The 19,155-nt window shown below is 41.5% G+C and overlaps 1 protein-coding gene across 1 annotated transcript in view; it reads right to left on the minus strand.

The window, feature by feature from the left end:
• Positions 1 to 19,155, minus strand: part of GUCY2F (guanylate cyclase 2F, retinal) — a gene marked incomplete at both ends in the record, with an annotated part of 197,736 nt that overhangs the window by 70,543 nt on the left and 108,038 nt on the right.

Raw genomic sequence — 19,155 nt, forward strand, 5'->3', positions numbered from 1 at the left:
TGTATCAAGAATTGTGTGTTAGGAGAAAGATGGTGACCAGCAGGAAGGTAGGGAAGGAGAGAGTGTAAGAGAGTGAGGGAGCCATAGAGGAGAGTGTAGATGTGTGTGGTGTGTGTGTGTGTGAGCTAGGGACAATTAGATTCTGCAGGTTTTCCAAGGGGCTGTCAAACCGGGCAGTCTTAGACGGCGGAGCCCCGCGCACAAAGCGGACACTTCTGGGCAGCCAGTGTGGGCACAGAGACCACGCCATCTTGAGAAACAGAGCTGCTTGAGACTAGGATCCTAGCCTCAGCACCACCCAGTCGCATCTCAGACGCAAATGAGGACCCTGCAGCCACTGGGGACAGAGAACTGCGACCACAGCTTCAGACCAACAGACAACAAGAATCCAGACATCCTGGCCGCATATTTCTGTGAGTCAAAGAGCCTACCCCCTCCCTGCAGGCTCGAGGATAGTGCCATAGTAACTGATAGAACCGCCCCTCCCTAAGGCCACAGCGCCCCTATGGGAATTTGAGCTTGGGAGCGCGTGCACGGGCTGCAGCACTGCTACTGACAGAGACTGGGAATCTGCTCCCCACAAGGCAATCCGGTGACCAAACCCGAAGCCCACGCAGGGCAGCAGTGCCACCTGACTTCGATTCTGGGCAAGTGCACAGGGAAGTCTGTTTTCTGCAGCACACACAGAAGTCTGTTTTCTGAAGTGCAGGCATGCCACAGTGCTACTGTGCAATCCAGTCCCCCAAGGTGACCGGGACCCAGATTCTCCCAGCAAGAGGCAGCACTGAGCACCACTGACTTGACTCTGTTTCTTATCGCATGCACCAAGGATCCCTGACTCACAGAGCATTCATACTAAGAGCCAGTTACTCCAATTCTTGGTGCATGTACATACAGGGACCCTGATTCTCAGCGAGAAGCCACACGAGGCAATTGAGACTCTGATACTCGATTCTTGGTGTAGACACAAGGAAACTCTGACTCCTGGCAGGTGCTAGGGAACTCTGATTTTCGGCACAAGCCAACAGCACGGTGCAGGCGGGGTCCCTGATTCTAGGTGCGCACACGAGACCACACTGAACACTGGTAACACTGACCCAGGGTGAGTCTGGTTCCCAACAACCCATGGCAGCCACATGTCTTAATGTTGGAGCACTTCAGTGACACTCGGGTGGTGCAAAGCTCCCATGACACATGGCCCAGGTCTATGCAACTCGAAGTTTGAAGCTTCTGGTGATAGTCAGAATGGGGAGACGACACAATCCCCAGAGGAAAGAAAAAGAGGAGTCACCAAGAAAGGAAATTAGTAAAATTGAAGCATGCAACATGACTGAAAAAGAATTCAGGGTAATGGTCGTGCAATTCATACATCGGAGGGATGAGAAAATCAACAACCTATGCAAGAATCAGGAAGAAAGGAAAAATGATATAGCTAAAATGAAAAACACAATGGAAAGTTTCAAGAGTAGACTAGAAGAAGCAGAGGACCGAATTAGTGAGTTAGAAGATAAGGTAGACAAAAAAGCTCAATCTGAACAGCAACTGGAAAAAAAATTAAAAAGCAGGAGGAGAGCCTAAGGGAGCTTTGGGACAACATGAAATGAAGTAGCATACGTATAATAGGGCTGCCAGAAGGACAAGAAAAGCAGCAAGGATTAGAAAATCTATTTGAAGAAATAATGACAGAAAACTTCCCAGATATGGGGAAGAAAAAAGTTACACAAGTACAGAGAGTCCCAAGCAGGATCAATCCCAAAAGACCCACACCAAGACACGTCATAATTTCAATGGCAAATATTAATGACAGAGAGAGAATCTTAAAGGTGGCAAGAGAGAGACAGAGAGTTACCTACAAAGGATCCCCCATCAGATTATCAAATGATTTCTCAACAGAAACACATCAAGCTAGAAGGGAATGGAAGGAGGTATACAAAGTGTTGCAAAGCAAAGGACTGAATCCAAGAATACTCTATCCAGCAAGACTATCAATCAAAATTGAAGGGGAAATCAGGAGCTTAGCAGACAAAAAAAGGCAAAGGGAGTTTATCACCACCAAACCAGCAATGCAAGAAATGCTAAAGGGAATACTGTAAAAAGAAGAAATAAAAAGGTAAGAAGGAACACAGACACAAAAATAGATATGACTACAAACAAGTACCTTTCAGTAATAACTTTAAACGTAAACGGAATAAATGCTCCAATCAAAAGACATCGAGTGGCTGAATGGATAAAAAAACACGACCCATATATATGCTGTCTACAAGAGACCCACCTCAGAACAAGGGACTCACCCAGATTGAAAGTGAATGGATGGAAAAATATCTTTCAGGCAAATGGAAATGAAAAAAAAGCTGGGGTAGCAATACTTATATCTGACAAAATAGACCTCAAAGTGAAGGCCATAACAAGAGATAAGGAAGGCCACTTCATAATACTAAAGGGATCGATACAACAACAGGATATAACCCTGAAAAACATATATGCACCCAACTCAAAAGCACCCAAAACATAACAAAAATCCTGGAAGATATCAAGGGAGAGATCGACAACAATACAATCATAGTAGGGGATTTTAATACACCACTGACATCACTGGATAAATCCTCAAGACAAAAAATCAGCAAAGACACAGCAATCCTAAATGACTCACTAGATCAGATAGACTTAACTGACATCTTCAGAACATTTCACCCCAAAGCCACGGAATATACGTTCTTCTCAAGTGCACATGGGACATTTTCAAAAATAGACCATATATTGGGTCACAAGCAAAGTCTCCCCAAATTCAAGAAGATTGAAATCATACCAAGCATCTTCTGAGACCACAATGCCATAAAATTAGAAATAAACTACAATAAAAACAATCCAAAAATCTCAAACACTTGGAGGCTGAATAGCATGCTATTAAATAATGACTGGGTTACCAATGAGATCAAAGAAGAAATTAAAAGCATCATGGAAACTAATAACAACAAAAACACAACAATCCAAAATCTATGGGTCACAATGAAAGTAGTCCTGAGAGGGAAGTTCATAGCTCTACAGGCCTACCACAAAAAAAAAAAAAAAAAAAAAAAAAAAAGGTAGGAAATCATCTAATGTTACAACTCAAAGGATTAGAAAGAGAGCAACAAGAAAAGCCCAGAGTGAGCAGAAGGAAGGAGATAATAAAGATTAGAGCAGAAATAAGTGACATAAAGACAAAAAAAAATAAAACAAAAGATCAATGAAACCAAGAGCTGGTTCTTTGAAAGGATAAACAAGATTGATGAACCTCTAGCCAGCCTCACCAAGAAGCAAAGAGAGAGGACTCAAATAAACAAAATAAGAAATGAGAGAGGTAAAATAACTACAGACCCCACAGAAATACAAAGGATTGTTAAAAAATACTATGAACAACTTCACTCCAACAAACTAGACAACCTTGAGGAAATGGACATGTTCCTAGAAAAATAAAACCTTCCAAAACTCAATCAGGAAGATTCTAACAATCTCAATAGGCCGATAACTATGGATGAAATTGAAGTAATCATCAAAAAGCTCCCAGCAAACAAAAGTCTGGGGCCAGATGGCTTCACAGGGGAGTTACATCAAACATTCAAATAAGAACTAAAACCTATCCTCCTCATACTATTCCAAAATATTCAAAAGGAACACTTCCAAGCTCTTTCTATGAAGCCAGCATCATCCTAATACCAAAACGAGATAAAGACAACACAATGAAAGAGAATTATAGGCCAATATCCCTCATGAATATAGATGCCAAAATCCTCAACAAAATTCTAGCAAATCTGATCCAGCAATACATCAGAAAGATCATAAACCATGACCAAGTAGGAATTATACCGGGGATGCAAAGATGGTACAATATCTGCAAATCAATAAATGTGATATATCACATAAACAAATTGAGAGATAAAAATCACATAGTCATATCAATTGATGCAGAAAAAGCACTTGACAAAATCCAGCAGCCCTTCTTAATATAAACTCTCAGCAAGGTGGGAATAGAAGGATCATACCTAAACATAATAAAAGCCATATATGACAAACCCACAGCCAACATCATACTCAATGGACAAAAACTAAAACCATTTCCCCTAAGAACAGGAACAAGACAGGGATGCCCACTCTCACCACTCCTGTACAACATAGTACTGGAAGTACTAGCCATTGCGATTAGACAAGAAGAAGAAATAAAAGGCATCCAAATTGGAAAAGAAGAAGTAAAACTGTCCTTATTCGCTGATGACATGATATTGTACATAGATAACCTTAAGGACTCCATCGAAAAATTATTAGACTTAATAAATGAATTTGGCAATGTAGCAGGATACAAAATTAATGCCAAGAAATCTATGGCATTTCTATACAACAATAGTGAACTTACAGAAAGAGAGACTAAAAAAACAATCCCATTTACCATCGCACCAAAAAAATTAAGATACCTAGGAATAAACTTAACTAAGGAGGTAAAAGACCTATATGTGAAAAACTACAGGACACTGAAAAAAGAGATAGAGGAAGATGTAAACAGATGGAAGAACTACCATGTTCATGGATTGGTAGAATCAACATCATCAAAATGTCCATACTACCTAAAGCAATCTATAGATTCAATGCAATCCCCATTAAAATACCAATGGTATATTTAACAGACCTACAACAAATTTTCCAAAAATTCATCTGGAATACAAAAGACCCCAAATAGCTGCAGCAATCCTGAAAAAGAAGAACAAAGTAGGTGGGATCTCAATACCAGATATCAAGCTGTATTACAAAGCCACTGTTATTAAAACAGCCTGGTACTGGCACAAGAACAGACATATAGATCAATGGAATAGAATAGAGAACCCAGAAATCGACCCAAACCACTATACCCAATTAATATTTGACAAAGGAGGCATGAACATAAAATGGAGTCAAGACAGTCTCTTCAACAAATGGTGTTGGGAAAATAGGACTGATACATGCAAAAAAAATGAAACTAGACCACAAACTTACACCATACACAAAAATAAACTCAAAATGTATAAAGGACTTAAACATAAGATGGGAAACCATAAAAATAGTAGAGGAATCCACAGGCAGCGTAATCTCAGATATATGCAGAAGCAGTTTCTTCACTGATACTGCTCCCAGGGCAATGGAAACTAAAGAGAAAATAAACAAATGGGACTACATAAAAATAAAAAGCTTCTGCACAGCAAAATAAACCATCAACCAAACAATAAGAAAGCCCACTGCATGGGAGAACATATTTGCCAATGTCATCACCGATAAGGATTTAATCTCCAACATTCACAGGGAACTCATACAACTTAACAAAAGGAAGATAAACAATCCAATCAAAAATGGGCAATGGACCTAAATAGACACTTTTTGAAGGAGAACAGAAGGAAGGCCAAGGGACATATGAAAACATGCACAAAGTCACTAATTATCTGAGAGATGGAAATCAAAACAACAATGCGGTATCATCTCATATCTGTCAGAATGGCTATCATCAACAAATCAACCAACGACAAGTGTTGGCAAGGATGCAGAGAAAAAGGAACCCTTGTGCACTGCTGGTGGGAATGCAGACTGGTGCAGCTACTGTAGAGAACAGTATGGAATTTCCTCAAAAAACAAAAAATGGAATGTCCATTGGACCCAGTGATCCCACTTCTAGGAATATATCCCAAGAAAATAGAAACACTAATTAGAAAAGATATATGGGAGAAACCAAGACGGCGGCATAGGTAAGCACCTAAACTGCTGCCTCACACAACAATTTCAAAACTACAACTAAAAGACAGAATGGACACCATCCAGAACCACAGGAAAACTGGCTGAGTGAAATTCTACAACTAGAAGGAAAGAGAAAAGCTCACAGAAAATTGGAGGTATGGAAAAGGGTCTTTGTGCGTGCAGAGAGGAAGGGCGGCTGAGAGCCTGGCTGACTTTCTCTGGCGGAAGGGGAAGAAAGCCCCCGACTGCACTAAACCCCAGTTCTGACTGCACTGAACCCCAGTCCCGGGCGAAACCCTGTGGACCCAGGCTCATACAGGGGGAGTCTGGACTGTCAGGTAGAGAGAAAGGCACCCGGAGACTCGGAGACCCGGGGGAGACCCGGGGGAGGCCCTGTGGGCAGGGGTCTGGAGGCACGGGCGCCAGTGCGCACAAAGGCTGCGGAGGTTGCCACAGGCTTTCCCAAGCAGAAGGGAGTCGGAAGCTCCTGACTTCACTGAGCCCCAGTTCTGACTGCACTGAACCCCAGTTCCAGGTGAGCCCCTGGGGACCTACGCTCTTACGGGGGGAATCTGGACTCTTGGGCGGAGACTCGGGAACCGGGGAAGGCAGAGGTCTGGAGGTGCGCACGCGCACAAGGGCAAGGCTGACTGGAAGCCAAGACTGTCTGCTCCGCCCAGAGACTCCACCCCATCCAAGCTGAGCACAGAGGCTTTTGCAATTTGGCAAGACTAATCCTATAAAGGCTGTCTCCAGCACCGAACTTCTCCCAGCATAGACACAGCTGATCCTTACAGCCAACTGGCCTGGAGGTCAATTCCTCCCAGTGATACCAACAACAATCAAGACTTAACTACAACAAGGCTGTACACACAGTCCACAAAGGGGTGCACCAAGAGTGTCCACCTCAGGTTAACTGGGGACGCCGACCCACTGGGCCATATAGGAAACCTAGCACACAAATCTACTCTACCAACTCAGGGAAGCAGTGAAAATGTGGCATCAAAGAAACAGATCACAAACGAAAGAAATGGAGGAAAACAAACGACTGGATATAGAATTCAAAACCATGGTTATAAGGCTTTTCAAGAATATCCTAGAAAAGGCCGATAAATATAACGAGACCCTCGAAGATATTATAAAGGACCAACTAGAAATTAAACATAAACTGACTGAAATAAAAAATATTATACAGAGACCCAACAACAGACTAGAGGAACACAAGAATCAAGTCAAAGAATTGAAATACAAAGAAGCAAAAAACACTCAACCGAAAAAGCAAAAAGAAAAAAAAATCCAAAAAGTTGAAGATAGTGTAAGAAGCCTCTGGGACAACTTCAAGCGTACCAACATCAGAATTATGGGGGTGCCAGAAGAAGAGAGAGAGCAAGATACTGAAAACCTATTTGAAGAAATAATGACTGAAAACTTCCCCCACCTGGTGAAAGAAATAGACTTACAAGTCCAGGAAGCACACAGAACCCCAAACAAAAGGAATCCAAAGAGGACCACACCAAGACACATCATAATTAAAATGCCAAGAGCAAAAGACAAAGAGAGAATATTAAAAGCAGCAAGAGAAAAACAGTTAATTACCTACAAGGGAGCACCCATACGATTGTCAGCTGATTTCTCAACAGAAACTATGCAGGCCAGACGGGAGTGGCAAGAAATATTCAAAGTGATGAATAGCAAGAACCTACAACCAAGATTACTCTACCCAGCAAAGCTATCATTCAGAATTGAAGGGCAGATAAAGAGCTTCACAGATAAGAAAAAGCTAAAGGAGTTCATCACCACCAAACCAGTATTATATGAAATGCTGAAAGGTATTCTTAAAGAAGAGGAAGAAGAAAAAAGTAAAGATAAAAATTATGAACAACAAATACATATCTATCAACAAGTGAACCTAAAAATCAAGTGAATTAAAAACCTGAGGAACAGAATAATCTGGTGAATATAATAGAATCAGGGGCATAGAAAGGGAGTGGACTGATAATTCTCAGGGGGAAAGGGGTATGGGGGAGTTCAGGAAGAGACTAGACAAAAATCATACTCCTATGGATGAGGACAGTGGGGGGGGGAAGTAAGGGCAGAAGGTGGGGTGGGAACCGGGTGGAGGGAAGCTATGGGGGGGGGGGGAGGAGAAACAATTGTAATAATCTGAATAAAGATTTATTTAAAAAAAATAAATAAAATAAAATAAAATAAAGAAAAGATATATGCACCCCTGTATTCATAGTAGCACAATTCACCATAGCTAAGATTTGGAAAGAGCCTAAGTGCCCATCAGCTGATGAGTAGATTAAAAAACTGTGGTACATCTACACAATGGAATACTATGCTGCAGTAAAAAAGAAGGAATTCTTATCATTTGCAACATCATGGATGGAACTGGAGAGCATTATGCTAAGTGAAATAAGCCAGTCATAGACAGATAAATATCACATGATCTCACTCATTTATGAAATATAATGAACAGCATAAACTGATGTACAAAAACAGATCCAGAGACAGAGAAGCATCGATCAGACTGTCAAACCTCAGAGGGAAGGTCGGGCAGGGTGGGGGAAAGGAGGAGAGATTGACCAAAGGACTTGTATGCATGAATATAAGCCTAACCAATGGACATGAACACCAGGGGGGTGAGGGCATGAGTTGGGGGTGGTGTTTGGGAGGTTAATGGAGGAATGAGGACACATATGCAATACCTTAATCAATAAAGAAATTAAAAATAAATAAATAATAGGGACTTGTGGAGTGAAAATAAATAAATAAATAAATAAATAAATAAATAAATAAATAAAAGTAAAAAGAATTGTGTGTTATTGGAAGATTTACTGTCATTTCAAACACAGGATGGATTCATACATATATAATTACCAAGAATTTGAAGATTCTGAACCCCCCCCCCCCACAAAGGTCTAGTGCAACTCTCATCTACTATTGGCAGGAATGGAATTTGGTACATCCATTTGGATGGGTAAATTGGCCATGGCTAGAGAGAGAGAGAAAGAAAGAGAGAGAGAAAGAGAGAGGGAGAGAGAGAGAGAGAGAGACTTACAGATTCTACTTCTTCTCCAAAGAAATGCTTGCTCATCTGTACAAGAAGACATATACAAGAATTCTCATTGCAGCTTTGCTTTATAATATTGTATAATTGAAAATACAATAAATACCTATCTGTTAGGGTCTTTCCACAGCTAGGTTCTTTTTCGCAGCTGCAAGGGTTTGGGAATCTGGAGAAGGGCTGCGCGTAAATGAATAAACTAGACATGGAATGTAAATTTGGGAGGTCTGGGGGAGCCAGGGGAGGCTCTGCTTTCTAGTGAAGTGGGCTCTCCAAATCTCCGGACCCAACGCCTTTTACTCCCACATTTTGCCCTTTAGCAAAGCAGATATACATATCAAAGTTAAGGCCTGGTAAACAATGAGGGACCATCAGGTTAGGGCAGTGGTCTGCAAGCACGGTTTGCTGCTCTGTTGACTAATGAGTTTGCCGACTACTGTCATATACTACCCTTTACCTCTTTGCACACAATTGCCACAATTGCCTAATCCTCACAGCTTCCAACTACATGGTAACATTTAGTCTAGTCCCGTGGTCGGCAAACTCATTAGTCAACAGAGCGGTAAACCACGGCTCGCACGGTTTGCTGACCACTGGGTTAGGGGAATTGCCTTTGGCTGTTCCAGCAGCAGGTAATAACATGCAGATTTTTAGCCCTGCTGAAAGAGTCCATTCAACCTTTTGAGGACTTCTCACAAGTATTATGACCCACTGGACTTAGTCTCCAGCATATCACCCTTTTTGATTTAATACATTTAACAAGAATGTATGCCATTTGCAGAGCTCTGGTCCTTTTAAGATTTTTAAATTCAATGAAAAGGATTGAGTTCTATCATGTCCTTTTAAATTGCTGCCAGGCTTCAAAGGAATCAGTCTGCAGTAAGGTCCTTTCTGGGCCAAGTTCTTTGAGCCCCCTTCTTAATTACTGTCTAACAGTTTTTTATAGGTTTCTTAATCACTGTCCTCTGTGACATGACAGCAATGATACTCTAGTTCTGGATGGAGGATAAACAGTGAGCAATGGCAATGCAGGTCCGACCTTCTTTGGCTTGTCCTGGGCAACCTGCAGCAATGCACAACTTATGTCTGCTAGCATGGCAAGGCGTCTTTACTATCCTCCATCTCTGGACTGTTTCTCCTCTGTCTCCTCAATATGTTGCTTGAGGCCACTGCCATCTGTGGCTGGAGTAGTCTGGTCAGTTCCTCTCTTAGATCCATTGTTGCAGGAATCCACACAGGCTTGGAGGAGTTTTATGGAAATATATAAGCATATTCTTGACCAAAGATTAATAAAGGAATCCTTTCTATAAACTAGACTCGGGATCTTTTCATTCTGCCAAACCAATTTCCATTGGCTTATTCTGACAACATGTGTGTCTTGCCATCAGCATTACAAGTGAAAATAATTTTAAAGAAAAATTTAAGTAATTAAGGCTTGATGTGATATACTTACAAGAGATTACTCCACTATCCCCCCTTTTTTGTTTTAAATAATATCAAGAGGCTTTTGGAAATCCTGCAATGCAGTCTTGATAGCTTTTTAATTCAATTCTTTGCACAGAAATATGACTGGTTTGGATTCATCACAAGTTAAGCAGCTTTCTTATGAGATGAAACATCAGTAAAAAAATTAGTTAATGCTCCAGGAGTAGTTTCCTGCCTAGTACAACTAAGTTCCCCTGAATATTCACTTATTTTCAATTTGCCAATATAAATTAGTCTGAAATAAGGCTTATTTTCTAACTTTACTTGTCCTTGGCTGTGGACAGTAAATGACACTAATTGAATTTCTTCTATCAGTCTTTGAGTATATCTACATAAGCTTTGTTAGGAAGGAAAAATGCAAATTATTTACTTTTCTTTTTGAAATTACTCTGGGAGGAAATTACTCTGGGAGGAAATAAAAGGTTTCCTTCAAATGTTTGAAAAACTGTAATTAAAAGTCAATGTATTAGGCCTCACACGATTTTGAGGTGCACATGGGTGGGCGGGGACTTGACTCTGGGTCCTGTGGTGGGCCCCAGAATCTGACAGGAAGAAGATTTTCATATACATTTTACTAATTTTCTTCCATCTCTGACACTTCTATTATAGAGAAAGGGCAGATAGCAATATTAAAATATTTCCCCTAATTAATCCCCTTTTAATGTGCACAAATTTTGTGCACCAGGCCACTAGCATATATATATATATATATATATATATATATATATATATATATCCCAAAGATTATATTATATACTTTTTATAATTATTCTAAAAGATATCAATTAAATTTAAACTGGTTTTTATATTAAAAATTTGGTCCACACCATAGAATTAATCCTCTATTTTAAGCAGACCATATAAAATATTATACTCTAACTGGTGCAGCCACTGTGGAAACAGTATGGAGTTTTTTAAAAAAACTGAAAATGGAACTCCCATTTGACCCAGTAATCCCACTCCTAGGAATATATCCTAAGAAACTAGAAACACCAATCAGAAAGGATATATGCACCCCTATGTTCATAACAGCACAATTTACAATAGCTAAGATTTGGAAACAGCCTAGGTCCCTGTCAGCAGATGACTGGATCAGAAAACTATGGTACATCTACACAATGGAATACTATGCTGCAATAAAAAAGAAGGAATTACTACCATTTGTAGGCACCTGGATGGAATTAGAGAACATTATGCTAAGTGAAATAAGCCAGTCAATGAAAGAAAAATACCACATGTTCTCACTCATTTGGGGATAATGAAAAACATTATAAACTGATGAACAAAAAGATAGATACAGAGGCAGTAAAGCATCAAGAAGACTGTCAAATTACAGCAGTAAGGATAGGGAGAGGTGGGGGAAATAAGAGATCAACTGAAGGACTTACATGCATGCATATAAGAGTAACCAACAGATGCAAAACATTGGGGGTGAGGGCATGTATGGGAGTGGGGTGGGGGGAAACAATGGTAAGATATGTACACATATAATACCTTAATAAATAAAAAAATAAAAATAAAAGTAAAAAAATAAAATAAAATATTATACTCTAGGTTGAAATTTTACCACACATAGTAAAGACTACAATATATTTTAAAATACTAATTTCTCCAGAGAAAATATAAGAATTATTTTCTTAGAAATAAATTTCTATACTTTATGTATTTTGTTATCACAACTATATAATTTCTCCCAACTTAATTTGAACTTTAATCTCTTAGAGCCTTGAATTTTAGCTGGTAAGTTAGCATTTCTCAGAGTAGTAATAACTTCACATTTTTAAGAATATATTTCAAACATAAAATACATGACATATTTAATTAAATAGATTCAATTCTGTCCTCTAGATATTTTCATATGAGGCAAACTCAGATTTACATCTCAGTATTTTGTCATTTCAAAATACTAGACATTCAATAAATTTTTATCAATTAATTTAGCAAACTCTAAAGCTCCAAGTTGCCAAAGGCTCTGGAATACCAAGTTTCTAGCTGGCGAAAGGAAGGGGAAGCCAGGAAGCAAGCTTGTAGCTATTTAAATGTAAAATCGCCACATTCTTTCTTTAGAAGTTGCAGCTGGGAGGATCCAAGATGGCAGCGTAGGTAAACACCTAAACTGCTGCCTCGCACAACAATTTCAAAACTACAATTAAAAGACAAAATGATTATCACCCAGAACCATGGGAAAGCCGGCTGAGTGGAAGTTCTACAACTAGAAGGAAAGAGAAAAGAGCATTGAGAGGTGCACAAGCGCTAAAAAGCTGAGGTACGGAGGCGCGTGAATCGGGCTGGCGACAAGTGACTGAGAGCGCTGCTTTTTTCAACCTGAAGGGAGACAAGCTCTCGATTACTCCAAACTCCAGTTTCTGGGGAGATGTGGGGGACCAAAACTCCTTAGGGAGAAGCTGGACTGTCTGCCGTGGGGTCGGAAAATGAGGGTGGCTTGCTTACAGGGCTGCGCGCAGGAATAATTGTTTACTATGCTGGGGTGCGGGACGCCGGGACATGGTCGGAGACACAGAGCCGGCTAACTGGCAGCCATCGCTGTTTGCCACGCCCTAGCCTAGTCATACCCTGAGACCCTGCCCCGCACAATCTACAAACCCACCCAAGCTCCAAGCAGCAGCTTTAGCATATGAATGACCTGCCTTATCGCAGCTTAACCTAGCAAACTTGCAGCCCAGCTCAGACAGCTCTAAAACCTCCAAACCCCAAGCAAAGAGGAGAAAACTGTAGTTCTTGCTGTAGCGCCTGCTGGGTAGCCTCAGACAGTAGCTGACCTGCACCCCATTGGAGATCCAGAAGCCAGTGTACCTAGTGGTCAGTGTGAGACACCAGATTTCAACTCCTCACATCCATAAGTGACACATTCAAGAGACAGACTCAGTGAGCACCAAAGCCCCACTGAAACAAGTCCTGCACCATAAGCGTGTCTCCAGCACAGCAGTTCTTCCATTATAGACACAGCGGGTCCTCACAGCCAATTGGCCTGGAGGTCAATTCCTCCCAGTGTACCAACAGCAATCAAGGCTTAACTACACCAAGACTTTGCACTCAGCCCACAAAGGGGTGTACCAAAGGCATCCACCTCAGGTGATTGGGGAGGCTGAGCTACTGGCCCCTATAGGTCACCTACCACACAAAGCCACTCCATCAACACAGGGAAGCAGCAAAATGTGAAGACAAATAAACATGTCACGAATAAAAGAAATGGAGGAAAGCAAACTACTGGACGACATAGAGTTCAGAACCACATTTATAAGGTTACTCAAGAATCGTCTAAAAACCACTGAGGAACTTAGTGAGACCTTTAAGGATCTTAATGAGAATGCCAAAAAAATGGAAAAGGACCAGTCAGAAATTAAGCATACACTGTCTGAAATAAAGAATATACAGAAACTCAACTGTAGATCAATGTACCCCAAGAATCAAACCAAAGATCTGAAATATGAGGAAACAAAAAACACCCAACCAGAAAAACAAAAAGAAAAAAGAATCCAAAAATATGAAGATAGTGTAAGGAACCTCTGGGACAACTTTAAGCGTACCAACATCCGAATTTTTGGGGTGCCAGAAGAAGACAGAGAGCAAAATACTGAAAACCTATTAGAAGAAATAATGACAGAAAACTTTCCCTACCTGGTGAAAGAAACAGACTTACAAGTTCAGGAAGCACACAGAACCCCGTACAAGAGGAATCCAAAGATGACCACACCAAGACACATCATAATTAAAATGCCAAGTGCAAAAGACACAGAGAGAATCTTGAAAGCAGCAAGAGAAAAACGGTTAGTTACCTACAAGGGAGCACCCATACGACTGTCAGCTGATTTCTCGGCAGAAACTATGCAGGCCAGAAGGGAGTGGCAAGAAATATTCAAAGTGATGAACAGCAAGAACCTACAACCAAGATTACTCTACCCAGCAAAGCTATCATTTAGAGTTGAAGGTCAGATAAAGAGCTTCACAGACAAGAAAAAGCTAAAGGAGTTCATCACCACCAAACCAGGATTACATGAAATGCTGAAGGGTATTCTTTAAGAAGTGGAAGAAGAAAAAGGTAAAGATAAAAATTATGAACAACAAAATGACATCAAATACATATCTACCAATAAGTGAATCTAAAAATCAAGTGAATAACAAATCTGAAGAACAGAATGGACTGGTGAATATAATAGAATCAGGGACATAGAAAGGGAGTGGACTGAAAATTCTCAGGGGGAAAGGGGTGTGAGGGGTGTGGGAAAAGATTGGACAAAACTCTTACACCTATGGATGATGACAGTGGCAGGGGGTAAGGGCATGGGGTGGGGTGGGGAATCAGGTGGAGGGTAGCTATTGGGGAAAAAAAGAGGAACACTTGTAATAATCTGAACAATAAAGAATTATTTAAAAAAAAAAAAAGAAGAAGAAGTTGCTGCGGGTAGGAAACTAGCCCCCTCCATTAACAAAGGGTGCAGCCAGTCTGCACCTGGGCTACTGGACCTTCATTATCAATATACCTATACTTATTACTGAAATGCTCTACCACAAATCCTTTATCTTAGTTATATTTAATTATCTATGTTTTTATAATTTTGACATTTTAAAGCCAATTATTATTATCCAAGGCATTTACTTTGGCAAATTCTGTAACAGATAATTTACTGACATTCTGGTGCCCTTAATGTTAACTTTGGAATGTGGTCCATTATTATTCAAAAACTACCCTTTATTATGGAAATATCAATCTTATTGCCCAAACTTAGCCTGTATTTTTTTTGGGGGGAGGGGTCATCTTCGCCATCTTTTTTCTTTTGAGAAAAACAGTCTTGGGGTTTATTCTATGGCATCCATAAAGAGATTTAAACTTAGCCCAAAACTATATAAAATCCAAAATCGGATGGTACACACTTTTTGTCTTAAGCTAGCTTTCTCTCTTTATGAGTACAGAAATCCCAGATGCATTCCTAAATTCTGCTAAATTTTTAAATGATGGACCGGGAAAAAAACATGGCAAGAATGACACTTTTTAATAGCACTCTTGGGAGTGGGCATCCATTTTACAGGATCACCATGTGACTCCCCACCCCCACATCCTGCTTGCTTTGGGGAAATTCAGTAACTGGTCTGGCTTCCCAGGTGATTTTTTTCCCAATTAAACTAAAGGCATGCTTAATAAACTAACAATAAACACATTAAACTAAACAAAAATGACAGAAAAAAAAAACACAATAAAACAACATATAGACAAGACCCAACAAATCACAGCTCTTTTCCTGAATTTTTTTCTATTCCACTCTCTATAGCATAGACTGGGCTTTAAAGTTATTTTAGCTAAAATCTGCCTGTCCCAAGGCATTCTATGGTAATTTTTAAACAAAGCATCAAAGAGTTTCCCTGTGAGAGGATTAACAGCTCCACCCTCTCTAGCTGCCAAGTCTTTCCACACTAGAAGCAAAACAAGACCCCACATAGTTAAAGATGACAAGGGCACTCTTTTTCCTTAAGCCTGATTTAAAAGAGTATCTTTTGACATTTTAATTTCTTTACAATTTTGCTTTTTGGTTGAATCCTTCCCCATTATGGCCTGGCTTGAAACAAAAGATGTTCCCGCCCACCTAGGTTCGTGATTTCCTAGGCTTGGTATGGGCTTTACATGCATTGAATCTCCCCACCGAATTTACTGGTGAACCCCACCTTTACCGGTGATCCATCCCCACCTTTACCGGTGATCCATCCCCACCTTTACCGGTGATTAACTTCCTTTCTTTGCCCTGGCGAATAATCTACAGATGTCCCTGATTGGGCACTATAAATGCTAGGGTCTTTCCGAAGCTAGGGTCTTTTTCGCAGCTGCAAGGGTTCAGGAATCTGGAGAAGGGCTGCATGTAAATGAATAAACTAGACATGAAATATAAATTTGGGAGGCATGGGGATCCAGGGGAGGCTACACTTTCTGGTGAAGTAGGCTCTCTGAATCTCTGAACCCAAGTCTTTTTATTCCCACATTTTGCCATTTAGCAAAGCAGATATACATATCAAAGGTAAGGCCTGCTAAACAATAAAGGACCATCAGGTTAGGGGGATTGCCTTTGGCTGTTCCAGCAGCAGGTAATAACATGCAGATTATCAGCCCTGCTGAAAGAGTCCATTCAACCTTTTGAGGACTTCTTGCATTTATTATGACCCGCTGGACTTAGCCTCCAGCACCTATCAAAAAAGGACTGTTCAAATTGTGGTATATCCAACTACAGAATGTTCTGCAGAAATTGAAAATAATCAGGTAGATCTACATGTGTCAACAGGGAAACATCTGTAAGCTGTAGAGTAAGTAAAAAATAGTTAAGTAGAACTATATGACAGTATATATTTTTAACAAACAAACAAAATCTGTAATTGAAAGACCCCCGGAGGGAGACCCTCACTCTGTCCCACGGATCGACGGCGACCCCAATCAACCTCAGGAGGCGTCACTTGATGCAAACAGCAAGAGGATTTATTCCAGCACGCTGGGGCTCGACTCGTAACTCACACTAGAGCAGCGAAGACGAGCCCCGAGCAGAAAATTTTACAGGCTTATAAAGGCAAAAATCACACATTGGGAGGGGTCACACATGTGAGGGAGGAAGAGAGGACAAAGCCGCCAGGAAATTCCAACAGGGCTCGTTAATAACATGTTTAATGACAGGGCTTAAGTTTTCAGTCAACAGTCCCATCTGGTAATCTCATATCTTATCTGTCAGAGCACTATTTGCTCTGTCTGGGGCTGTTTCCTGGGACAGCTTTAAGGGTGTCGTTCCCATTGTGAGAGCACTATTTGCTCTGTCTGCTCTTTACTCGGGGCTTGAAAAAGAAAAAATGTTTTATTCTTTCATTCCCCCATTTGCTTTTTGGTAAGTTCTAATCATGGAACTTCTGTCTTTACATACTCTTTCCCGAGGCTGTCTCCCTGATGGAGGGACTGGTAGTGCTGTCTGAGCACTAATACCTGTACAGCACTTATTCTCTCCCTGATGAAGGTGACTAGGCGATTTAAGATGCCGGGCCCCAAAGTGAGAATTAAAAATAGTATAATAAGGGGACCCATCAGGGTGGATATGAGGGTTAGGACTACTTATCAGCGGGAGGTGTGCCAACAGGAGCAGGAACATGGTGAATGCGGAGCTTGAGGGGATTGTCCATTTTTTCCACTTTCCACTCTGGGTCTGGTGGTGGCGCGGGCTTGACATGCGAAGCGTGGATCCAGGCTGCGATGCCATCGACCTTCACTGCAGTCGGAGTTGTGAGCAGCACTATGTATGGTCCCTTCCACCTCGGTTCTAGGCTGGCCGCACGGTGGCACCGAATGTACACCGAGTCTCCGACCTGGAACTGATGAGGTACTTGCAGGTCTCCAGGCTTGTATGCCTCAGCCAACCGACTCCACACTTCCCTCTGCACAGTCTCAAGGGCTTTTAATCTGGTGTACAAAGACTGAGAGGAGTAAGATTCTGGGGAAGGAAGGTGCTGGATGGTAATGAGTGGGGGGTGAGTCCCATAAAGAATTTCAAAAGGAGTTAGCTTGAGGGAGCCAGGGGTATTGCGTACCCGAAACAAAGCAAAGGGAAGGAGGACTGTCCAGTCTGTTATGCCAGTCTCTAAGGATAATTTAGTCATGACCTCTTTTAAAGTTCTATCCATTCTTTCTACTTGCCCTGAGCTTTGGGGCCTATAAGCACAATATAATTTCCAATCAAGCCCCAGGATTTTGGCCAGTCCCTGACTTACCTGGGCAACAAACACAGGGCCGTTGTCTGACCCGATTACCTTGGGCACCCCGAATCTTGGGAAGATGTCTTCTAGTATTTTCTTGGCCACCACCTGAGCAGTCTCCCTCTTGGTAGGGAAGGCTTCAACCCATCCTGAAAATGTATCTATGAATACCAATAAGTATCTGTATCCATATTTGGCCGGCTTTACCTCAGTGAAGTCTACTTCCCAGTAACTCCCAGGGCGGTCTCCTCGGAGCCGTTTGCCCTGTGATAGCTTACTGGGCTGGGCATTCACCATCTGGCAAGGCTTGCATTCTTTTACAGTTGTATCTGCGAGCTCTCCTAATTTCATGATAAAATATGGTGAAGACTGGACGATAGTTTTTAAATGTTTTGGGCCCAGATGAGTTAGCTTATGAAGGTGTCTAAGAAAAATGATAGCCTGCTTTTCAGGGAGGATTCTTTTTCCTTCTGTAGTTTCCCGGATCCCCTCTGGAGTCTCCAGGCGAAATCCTAATCTGTCCATTCTCTCAAGGTCTGATTCTGAATATTCAAAGTTCCTGATAGAGGGATATACCGCATCCTCAGGGTGAGTCCCCGGTTTTTCCCCAGACAAAGATAGGATGTTGAGTCCCTGAGCCGCCCGCTTGGCTTCTCTGTCAGCCCTTTGGTTCCCTCCGGCAACCCTGGACCCTCTTTTCTGATGTCCAGGACAGTGAATAATGGCCACTTTTTTAGGAAGGTGAATGGCTTCTAACAGGCTTAGAATTTCTTCTTTATTTTTGATTTCCTTCCCTGCCGAGGTTAGTAGCCCCCGCCTCCGGTAGATGGCCCCGTGGACATGGGCAGTAGCAAAGGCATACCTGCTATCAGTGTAGATGTTAATCTTCTTCCCTTCTGCCAATCGCAGAGCCTGAGTCAGAGCTAGTAACTCGGCCTTCTGAGCCGATGTCCCTTCGGGTAGGCTGCTTGCCCAGATAATTTGCTCATCATCCACTACCGCCGCCCCGGCCACCCTTTTACCTTCTATTATGTAGCTGCTTCCATCAGTGAACCAGGTCAGCTGAGTGTCTGGCAAGGGCTGGTCTCGGAGGTCCCTTCGGGTCCCCGTTTCTTCTGCCAGTATCTCTTGAC

This window comes from Plecotus auritus, assembly GCF_963455305.1.
Source record: "Plecotus auritus genome assembly, chromosome: X".
NCBI classification, from domain to species: Eukaryota; Metazoa; Chordata; class Mammalia; order Chiroptera; family Vespertilionidae; genus Plecotus; species Plecotus auritus.